Source organism: Hippocampus guttulatus, unplaced genomic scaffold (genome assembly GCF_054856545.1).
Source record: "Hippocampus guttulatus isolate MCC_2025c unplaced genomic scaffold, RoL_Hgut_1.0 HiC_scaffold_45, whole genome shotgun sequence".
Lineage (NCBI taxonomy): Eukaryota > Metazoa > Chordata > Actinopteri > Syngnathiformes > Syngnathidae > Hippocampus > Hippocampus guttulatus.
The window spans coordinates 65001-75000 of NW_028233904.1; positions in this window are offsets into that span (position 1 = coordinate 65001).

Here is a 10000-nt window from a genome sequence, read left to right on the forward strand (position 1 = left end):
GCGTGCGTGCCCGGGAAAAAGGCCTCCTTGCAGGCGTGAGAGTTTAATAATAGCGGGCCGGCTCGGCGAGCGTGCGTGCACGGGAAAAAGGCCTCTTGGCCGGCGTGAGAGTTTAATAATAGCGGGCCGGCCCGGCGAGCGTGCGTGCCCGGGAAAAAGGCCTCCTTGCAGGCGTGAGAGTTTAATAATAGCGGGCCGGCTCATCGAGCGTGCGTGCCCGGGAAAAGGGCCTCCTTGCAGGCGTGAGAGTTTAATAATAGCGGGCCGGCTCTGCGAGCGTGCGTGCCCGGGAAAAGGGCCTCTTGGCCGGCCTGAGCGTTTAATAATAGCGGGCCGGCTCATCGAGCGTGCGTGCCCGGGAAAAGGGCCTCTTGGCCGGCCTGAGCGTTTAATAATAGCGGGCCGGCCCCGCGAGCGTGCGTGCCCGGGAAAAAGGCCTCCTTGCAGGCGTGAGAGTTTAATAATAGCGGGCCGGCTCATCGAGCGTGCGTGCCCGGGAAAAGGGCCTCCTTGCAGGCGTGAGAGTTTAATAATAGCGGGCCGGCTCGGCGAGCGTGCGTGCCCGGGAAAAGGGCCTCTTGGCCGGCGTGAGAGTTTAATAATAGCGGGCCGGCCCCGCGAGCGTGCGTGCCCGGGAAAAAGGCCTCCTTGCAGGGGTGAGAGTTTAATAATAGCGGGCCGGCCCGGCGAGCGTGCGTGCCCGGGAAAAAGGCCTCCTTGCAGGCGTGAGCGTTTAATAATAGCGGACCGGCTCTGCGAGCGTGCGTGCCCGGGAAAAGGGCCTCTTGGCCGGCCTGAGCGTTTAATAATAGCGGGCCGGCCCGGCGAGCGTGCGTGCCCGGGAAAAAGGCCTCTTGGCCGGCTTGGGGGATTGAAAAAAAATCCCCCATTCATTTTCAACGGGAGGGGTCGGCGGTACCGCTTGGTGTCCGCCAGACGGCGGTGTGGTAGGCAAATGGCGGGCCTGCACGGCGAGCGTGCGTGCCCGGGAAAAAGGCCTCCTTGCAGGCGTGAGAGTTTAATAATAGCGGGCCGGCCCGGAGAGCGTGCGTGCCCGGGAAAAAGGCCTCTTGGCCGGCGTGAGAGTTTAATAATAGCGGGCCGGCTCATCGAGCGTGCGTGCCCGGGAAAAGGGCCTCCTTGCAGGCGTGAGAGTTTAATAATAGCGGGCCGGCTCTGCGAGCGTGCGTGCCCGGGAAAAGGGCCTCTTGGCCGGCCTGAGCGTTTAATAATAGCGGGCCGGCTCATCGAGCGTGCGTGCCCGGGAAAAGGGCCTCTTGGCCGGCCTGAGCGTTTAATAATAGCGGGCCGGCCCCGCGAGCGTGCGTGCCCGGGAAAAAGGCCTCCTTGCAGGCGTGAGAGTTTAATAATAGCGGGCCGGCTCATCGAGCGTGCGTGCCCGGGAAAAAGGCCTCCTTGCAGGCGTAAGAGTTTAATAATAGCGGGCCGGCTCATCGAGCGTGCGTGCCCGGGAAAAGGGCCTCCTTGCAGGCGTGAGAGTTTAATAATAGCGGGCCGGCTCTGCGAGCGTGCGTGCCCGGGAAAAGGGCCTCTTGGCCGGCCTGAGCGTTTAATAATAGCGGGCCGGCTCATCGAGCGTGCGTGCCCGGGAAAAGGGCCTCTTGGCCGGCCTGAGCGTTTAATAATAGCGGGCCGGCCCCGCGAGCGTGCGTGCCCGGGAAAAAGGCCTCCTTGCAGGCGTGAGAGTTTAATAATAGCGGGCCGGCTCATCGAGCGTGCGTGCCCGGGAAAAGGGCCTCCTTGCAGGCGTGAGAGTTTAATAATAGCGGGCCGGCTCGGCGAGCGTGCGTGCCCGGGAAAAGGGCCTCTTGGCCGGCGTGAGAGTTTAATAATAGCGGGCCGGCCCCGCGAGCGTGCGTGCCCGGGAAAAAGGCCTCCTTGCAGGGGTGAGAGTTTAATAATAGCGGGCCGGCCCGGCGAGCGTGCGTGCCCGGGAAAAAGGCCTCCTTGCAGGCGTGAGCGTTTAATAATAGCGGACCGGCTCTGCGAGCGTGCGTGCCCGGGAAAAGGGCCTCTTGGCCGGCCTGAGCGTTTAATAATAGCGGGCCGGCCCGGCGAGCGTGCGTGCCCGGGAAAAAGGCCTCTTGGCCGGCTTGGGGGATTGAAAAAAAATCCCCCATTCATTTTCAACGGGAGGGGTCGGCGGTACCGCTTGGTGTCCGCCAGACGGCGGTGTGGTAGGCAAATGGCGGGCCTGCACGGCGAGCGTGCGTGCCCGGGAAAAAGGCCTCCTTGCAGGCGTGAGAGTTTAATAATAGCGGGCCGGCCCGGCGAGCGTGCGTGCCCGGGAAAAAGGCCTCCTTGCAGGCGTGAGAGTTTAATAATAGCGGGCCGGCCCGGCGAGCGTGCGTGCCCGGGAAAAAGGCCTCCTTGCAGGCGTGAGCGTTTAATAATAGCGGGCCGGCTCATCGAGCGTGCGTGCCCGGGAAAAGGGCCTCTTGGCCGGCGTGAGAGTTTAATAATAGCGGGCCGGCTCATCGAGCGTGCGTGCCCGGGAAAAAGGCCTCTTGGCCGGCTTGGGGGATTGAAAAAAAAATCCCCCATTCATTTTCAACGGGAGGGGTCGGCGGTACCGCTTGGTGTCCGCCAGACGGCGGTGTGGTAGGCAAATGGCGGGCCTGCACGGCGAGCGTGCGTGCCCGGGAAAAAGGCCTCCTGGCCGGCGTGAGAGTTTAATAATAGCGGGCCGGCTCTGCGAGCGTGCGTGCCCGGGAAAAAGGCCTCCTTGCAGGCGTGAGAGTTTAATAATAGCGGGCCGGCTCGGCGAGCGTGCGTGCCCGGGAAAAAGGCCTCCTTGCAGGCGTAAGAGTTTAATAATAGCGGGCCGGCTCATCGAGCGTGCGTGCCCGGGAAAAAGGCCTCTTGGCCGGCGTGAGAGTTTAATAATAGCGGGCCGGCCCGGCGAGCGTGCGTGCCCGGGAAAAAGGCCTCCTTGCAGGCGTGAGCGTTTAATAATAGCGGGCCGGCTCATCGAGCGTGCGTGCCCGGGAAAAGGGCCTCTTGGCCGGCTTGGGGGATTGAAAAAAAATCCCCCATTCATTTTCAACGGGAGGGGTCGGCGGTACCGCTTGGTGTCCGCCAGACGGCGGTGTGGTAGGCAAATGGCGGGCCTGCACGGCGAGCGTGCGTGCCCGGGAAAAATGCCTCCTGGCCGGCGTGAGAGTTTAATAATAGCGGGCCGGCTCGGCGAGCGTGCGTGCCCGGGAAAAAGGCCTCTTGGCCGGCGTGAGAGTTTAATAATAGCGGGCCGGCTCGGCGAGCGTGCGTGCCCGGGAAAAGGGCCTCTTGGCCGGCGTGAGAGTTTAATAATAGCGGGCCGGCTCATCGAGCGTGCGTGCCCGGGAAAAGGGCCTCTTGGCCGGCGTGAGAGTTTAATAATAGCGGGCCGGCCCGGCGAGCGTGCGTGCCCGGGAAAAAGGCCTCCTTGCAGGCGTGAGAGTTTAATAATAGCGGGCCGGCTCCGCGAGCGTGCGTGGCCGGGAAAAAGGCCTCTTGGCCGGCGTGAGAGTTTAATAATAGCGGGCCGGCTCATCGAGCGTGCGTGCCCGGGAAAAGGGCCTCTTGGCCGGCGTGAGAGTTTAATAATAGCGGGCCGGCTCATCGAGCGTGCGTGCCCGGGAAAAGGGCCTCTTGGCCGGCGTGAGAGTTTAATAATAGCGGGCCGGCTCATCGAGCGTGCGTGCCCGGGAAAAGGGCCTCTTGGCCGGCGTGAGAGTTTAATAATAGCGGGCCGGCCCGGCGAGCGTGCGTGCCCGGGAAAAAGGCCTCCTTGCAGGCGTGAGAGTTTAATAATAGCGGGCCGGCCCGGCGAGCGTGCGTGCCCGGGAAAAAGGCCTCCTTGCAGGCGTGAGAGTTTAATAATAGCGGGCCGGCTCGGCGAGCGTGCGTGCCCGGGAAAAGGGCCTCTTGGCCGGCGTGAGAGTTTAATAATAGCGGGCCGGCTCATCGAGCGTGCGTGCCCGGGAAAAGGGCCTCTTGGCCGGCGTGAGAGTTTAATAATAGCGGGCCGGCCCGGCGAGCGTGCGTGCCCGGGAAAAAGGCCTCCTTGCAGGCGTGAGAGTTTAATAATAGCGGGCCGGCTCCGCGAGCGTGCGTGGCCGGGAAAAAGGCCTCTTGGCCGGCGTGAGAGTTTAATAATAGCGGGCCGGCTCATCGAGCGTGCGTGCCCGGGAAAAGGGCCTCTTGGCCGGCGTGAGAGTTTAATAATAGCGGGCCGGCTCATCGAGCGTGCGTGCCCGGGAAAAGGGCCTCTTGGCCGGCGTGAGAGTTTAATAATAGCGGGCCGGCCCGGCGAGCGTGCGTGCCCGGGAAAAAGGCCTCCTTGCAGGCGTGAGAGTTTAATAATAGCGGGCCGGCCCGGCGAGCGTGCGTGCCCGGGAAAAAGGCCTCCTTGCAGGCGTGAGAGTTTAATAATAGCGGGCCGGCCCGGCGAGCGTGCGTGCCCGGGAAAAAGGCCTCCTTGCAGGCGTGAGAGTTTAATAATAGCGGGCCGGCCCGGCGAGCGTGCGTGCCCGGGAAAAAGGCCTCCTTGCAGGCGTGAGAGTTTAATAATAGCGGGCCGGCCCGGCGAGCGTGCGTGCCCGGGAAAAAGGCCTCCTTGCAGGCGTGAGAGTTTAATAATAGCGGGCCGGCTCCGCGAGCGTGCGTGCCCGGGAAAAAGGCCTCCTTGCAGGCGTGAGAGTTTAATAATAGCGGGCCGGCTCCGCGAGCGTGCGTGCCCGGGAAAAAGGCCTCCTTGCAGGCGTGAGAGTTTAATAATAGCGGGCCGGCTCCGCGAGCGTGCGTGCCCGGGAAAAAGGCCTCCTTGCAGGCGTGAGAGTTTAATAATAGCGGGCCGGCTCCGCGAGCGTGCGTGCCCGGGAAAAAGGCCTCCTTGCAGGCGTGAGAGTTCAATAATAGCGGGCCGGCCCGGCGAGCGTGCGTGCCCGGGAAAAAGGCCTCCTTGCAGGCGTGAGAGTTTAATAATAGCGGGCCGGCCCGGCGAGCGTGCGTGCCCGGGAAAAAGGCCTCTTGGCCGGCGTGAGAGTTTAATAATAGCGGGCCGGCCCCGCGAGCGTGCGTGCCCGGGAAAAAGGCCTCCTTGCAGGGGTGAGAGTTTAATAATAGCGGGCCGGCCCGGCGAGCGTGCGTGCCCGGGAAAAAGGCCTCTTGGCCGGCGTGGGAGATTGAAAAAATTCCCCCATTCATTTTCAATGGCGGGGGTACCAGGGGTAGAGCTGGGGGTACCAGGGGTAAAGAGCGGGCCGGCCCGGCGTGCGAGTTTGGCCGGAAAAGAGGCCTCTTGGTCGGATTGGGAGATTGAAAAAATTCCCCCATTCATTTTCAATGGCGGGGGTACCAGGGGTAGAGCTGGGGGTACCAGGGGTAAAGAGCGGGCCGGCCCGGCGTGCGAGTTTGGCCGGAAAAGAGGCCTCTTGGTCGGATTGGGAGATTGAAAAAATTCCCCCATTCATTTTCAATGGCGGGGGTACCAGGGGTAGAGCTGGGGGTACCAGGGGTAAAGAGCGGGCCGGCCCGGCGTGCGAGTGTGGCCGGGAAAGAGCCCTCCTGGCCGGCCTGGGAGATTGAAAAAAATTCCCCCATTCATTTTCAATGGCGGGGGTACCAGGGGTAAAGAGCGGGCCGGCCCAGCGTGCGAGTTTGGCCGGGAAAGGGGCCTCCTGGCCGGCCTGGGGGATTAAAAAAATTCCCCCATTCATTTTCAATGGCGGGGGTACCAGGGGTAGCAGTACCGATTTTGGTCGTTAGGGGCGCTGTAGTAGGTAAACCAGATATGCGGAGTTAGGGGGTCAAGAAGGCGAAAGGCTTAGAAAGTGACCGTTCACCAAAATACTTTCCGAAACGTATATAGGGGGGCATGTGTCGGACGAGTCACCATGCTTTCTCGATGCTGGAGGTACCAGGGGCACAAAGTTGGCCGGGAAAGATGCCTCTTAGGCGGATTGAAAGCATGAGAAAATGCCCCCCATTCATTTTCAATGGCGGAGAGCGGGCCGGCCCCGCAGCCGAGTGTGGCCGGCGGAGAGGCGTCTCGGTCGGATGAATGAAGCGTGGAGCCGGCCTCTGACGGCGGAGCTCCGCACTTTCGAATATTTTCTATTTCCCCCTCCGGGCGGTCGACGGCAGTTGGGAAGGCCGCCCGAGAGGCGCCCGGGGCGGATACCTCGGGCGAAAAGCCGGCCTCTGACGGCGGAGCTCCGCACTTTCGAATATTTTCTATTTCCCCCTCCGGGCGGTCGACGGCAGTTGGGAAGGCCGCCCGAGAGGCGCCCGGGGCGGATACCTCGGGCGAAAAGCCGGCCTCTGACGGCGGAGCTCCGCACTTTCGAATATTTTCTATCTCCCCCTCCGGGCGGCCGACGGCAGTTGGGAAGGCCGCCCGAGAGGCGCCCGGGGCGGATACCTCGGGCGAAAAGCCGGCCTCTGACGGCGGAGCTCCGCACTTTCGAATATTTTCTATTTCCCCCTCCGGGCGGCCGACGGCAGTTGGGAAGGCCGCCCGAGAGGCGCCCGGGGCGGATACCTCGGGCGAAAAGCCGGCCTCTGACGGCGGAGCTCCGCACTTTCGAATATTTTCTATTTCCCCCTCCGGGCGGCCGACGGCAGTTGGGAAGGCCGCCCGAGAGGCGCCCGGGGCGGATACCTCGGGCGAAAAGCCGGCCTCTGACGGCGGAGCTCCGCACTTTCGAATATTTTCTATTTCCCCCTCCGGGCGGCCGACGGCAGTTGGGAAGGCCGCCCGAGAGGCGCCCGGGGCGGATACCTCGGGCGAAAAGCCGGCCTCTGACGGCGGAGCTCCGCACTTTCGAATATTTTCTATTTCCCCCTCCGGGCGGCCGACGGCAGTTGGGAAGGCCGCCCGAGAGGCGCCCCGGGGCGGATACCTCGGGCGAAAAGCCGGCCTCTGACGGCGGAGCTCCGCACTTTCGAATATTTTCAATTTCCCCCTCCGGGCGGCCGACGGCAGTTGGGAAGGTCGCCCGAGAGGCGCCCCGGGGCGGATACCCCGGGCGAAAAGCCGGCCTCTGACGGCGGAGCTCCGCACTTTCGAATATTTTCTATTTCCCCCTCCGGGCGGCTGACGGCAGGTGGGAAGGCCGCCCATTCATTTTCAATGGCGGAGGTACCAGGGGTGCCGCTGAGGGTACCAGGGGTGCCGCTGAGGGTACCAGGGGTGCAGCTGAGGGTACCAGGGGTGCCGCTGAGGGTACCAGGGGTGCCGCTGAGGGTACCAGGGGTACGGCTGAGGGTACCAGGGGTGCCGCTGAGGGTACCAGGGGTGCCGCTGAGGGTACCAGGGGTGCCGCTGAGGGTACCAGGGGTGCCGCTGAGGGTACCAGGGGTTCGGCTGAGGGTACCAGGGGTACGGCTGAGGGTACCAGGGGTGCCGCTGAGGGTACCAGGGGTGCCGCTGAGGGTACCAGGGGTGCGGCTGAGGGTACCAGGGGTAAGGCTGAGGGTACCAGGGGTGCCGCTGAGGGTACCAGGGGTGCGGCTGAGGGTACCAGGGGTAAGGCTGAGGGTACCAGGGGTAAGGCTGAGGGTACCAGGGGTAAGGCTGAGGGTACCAGGGGTACGGCTGGAGGTACCAGGGGTAAGGCTGGAGGTACCAGGGGTAAGGCTGGAGGTACCAGGGGTAAGGCTGGAGGTACCAGGGGTAAGGCTGGAGGTACCAGGGGTTAGGCTGGAGGTACCAGGGGTAAGGCTGGGGGTACCAGGGGTAAGGCTGAGGGTACCAGGGGCGAAGCTGGCTGGGGGTACCAGGGGTTGGGCTGAGGGTACCAGGGGTTGGGCTGAGGGTACCAGGGGTAAGGCTGAGGGTACCAGGGGCGAAGCTGGCTGGGGGTACCAGGGGTGTTGCTGAGGGTACCAGGGGTGCCGCTGAGGGTACCAGGGGTTAGGCTGGGGGTACCAGGGGTTGAGCTGAGGGTACCAGGGGTAAGGCTGAGGGTACCAGGGGTGTTGCTGGGGGTACCAGGGGTCGCCATTCATTTTCAATGGGGGAGGTACCAGGGGTAGGGCTGGGGGTACCAGGGGTAAAGAGCGGACCGGCTCGCCGGCCGAGCGTGGCCGAAAAAGAGGCCTCCTGGCCGGATTGAGAAATTAAAAAAATTCCCCCATTCATTTTCAATGGCGGGGGTACCAGGGGTATGCAGTACCGATTTTGGTCGTTAGGGGCGCTGTAGTAGGTAAACCAGATATGGGGAGTTAGGGGGTCAAGAAGGCTAAAAGGCTTAGAAAGTGAGCGTTCACCAAAATACTTTCCGAAACGTATATAGGTGAGCATGTTTTGAATGGGTGACCTCCAGGGCGACACAGGGGAGGCCCCTAAGAGTATAATCAGACCATCGTGAGGGTGTTTCCAGCCACCCAAAAGCACTGGAACGGCCTCTGACGGCGGAGCTCCGCACTATCGAATATTTTCTATTTCCCCCTCCAGGCGGTCGACGGCAGTTGGGAAGGCCGCCCGAGAGGCGCCCGGGGCGGATACCCCGTGCGAAAACCCGGCCTCTGACGGCGGAGCTCCGCACTTTCGAATATTTTCTGTTTCCCCCTCCGGGCGGTCGACGGCAGTTGGGAAGGCCGCCCGAGAGGCGCCCGGGGCGGATACCCCGTGCGAAAACCCGGCCTCTGACGGCGGAGCTCCGCACTTTCGAATATTTTCTGTTTCCCCCTCCGGGCGGTCGACGGCAGTTGGGAAGGCCGCCCGAGAGGCGCCCGGGGCGGATACCCCGTGCGAAAACCCGGCCTCTGACGGCGGAGCTCCGCACTTTCGAATATTTTCTGTTTCCCCCTCCGGGCGGTCGACGGCAGTTGGGAAGGCCGCCCGAGAGGCGCCCGGGGCGGATACCCCGTGCGAAAACCCGGCCTCTGACGGCGGAGCTCCGCACTTTCGAATATTTTCTGTTTCCCCCTCCGGGCGGTCGACGGCAGTTGGGAAGGCCGCCCGAGAGGCGCCCGGGGCGGATACCCCGTGCGAAAACCCGGCCTCTGACGGCGGAGCTCCGCACTTTCGAACATTTTCTGTTTCCCCCTCCGGGCGGTCGACGGCAGTTGGGAAGGCCGCCCGAGAGGCGCCCGGGGCGGATACCCCGTGCGAAAACCCGGCCTCTGACGGCGGAGCTCCGCACTTTCGAACATTTTCTGTTTCCCCCTCCGGGCGGTCGACGGCAGTTGGGAAGGCCGCCCGAGAGGCGCCCGGGGCGGATACCCCGTGCGAAAACCCGGCCTCTGACGGCGGAGCTCCGCACTTTCGAATATTTTCTGTTTCCCCCTCCGGGCGGTCGACGGCAGTTGGGAAGGCCGCCCGAGAGGCGCCCGGGGCGGATACCCCGTGCGAAAACCCGGCCTCTGACGGCGGAGCTCCGCACTTTCGAATATTTTCTGTTTCCCCCTCCGGGCGGTCGACGGCAGTTGGGAAGGCCGCCCGAGAGGCGCCCGGGGCGGATACCCCGGGCGAAAACCCGGCCTCTGACGGCGGAGCTCCGCACTTTCGAATATGTCCCCCTCCACATCGCACCCATACACAAACTGACCGATATGCAACTTAAGACCCGCCTTCGGAGGGCCCCCACCGGCCCCGGCCCCCGCGCCGGCGCTTGGAGGTTCAGGCTCCTTCGGCTTGCGGGTCGACCCCCCCCTATGTCTCACTGCGAGACGGCGAGACCATTCGAGTCTTTTTCCCTCCTTACAGGTCGCACCAACACAACCACTGACCGATATGCAACCAAGACCCGCCTTCGGAGGGCCCCCACCGGCCCCGGCCTCGCGCCGGCGCTTGGAGGTTCAGGCTCCTTCGGCTTGCGGGTCGACCATTCCCGGGGCCGCGTCGAAAGCCTCGGCGCGGACCTCATAGCGAGACCATAGCCGGCTCCCCGCGCTACGCGCGATGTTGTTCCCAGCTGTCCTACCACTGGACCCCCGTCGCTCGCTGCTGCGTTGCTCCGGTCCACCCCCAATGGGCGGCGGCGGAGGCTGT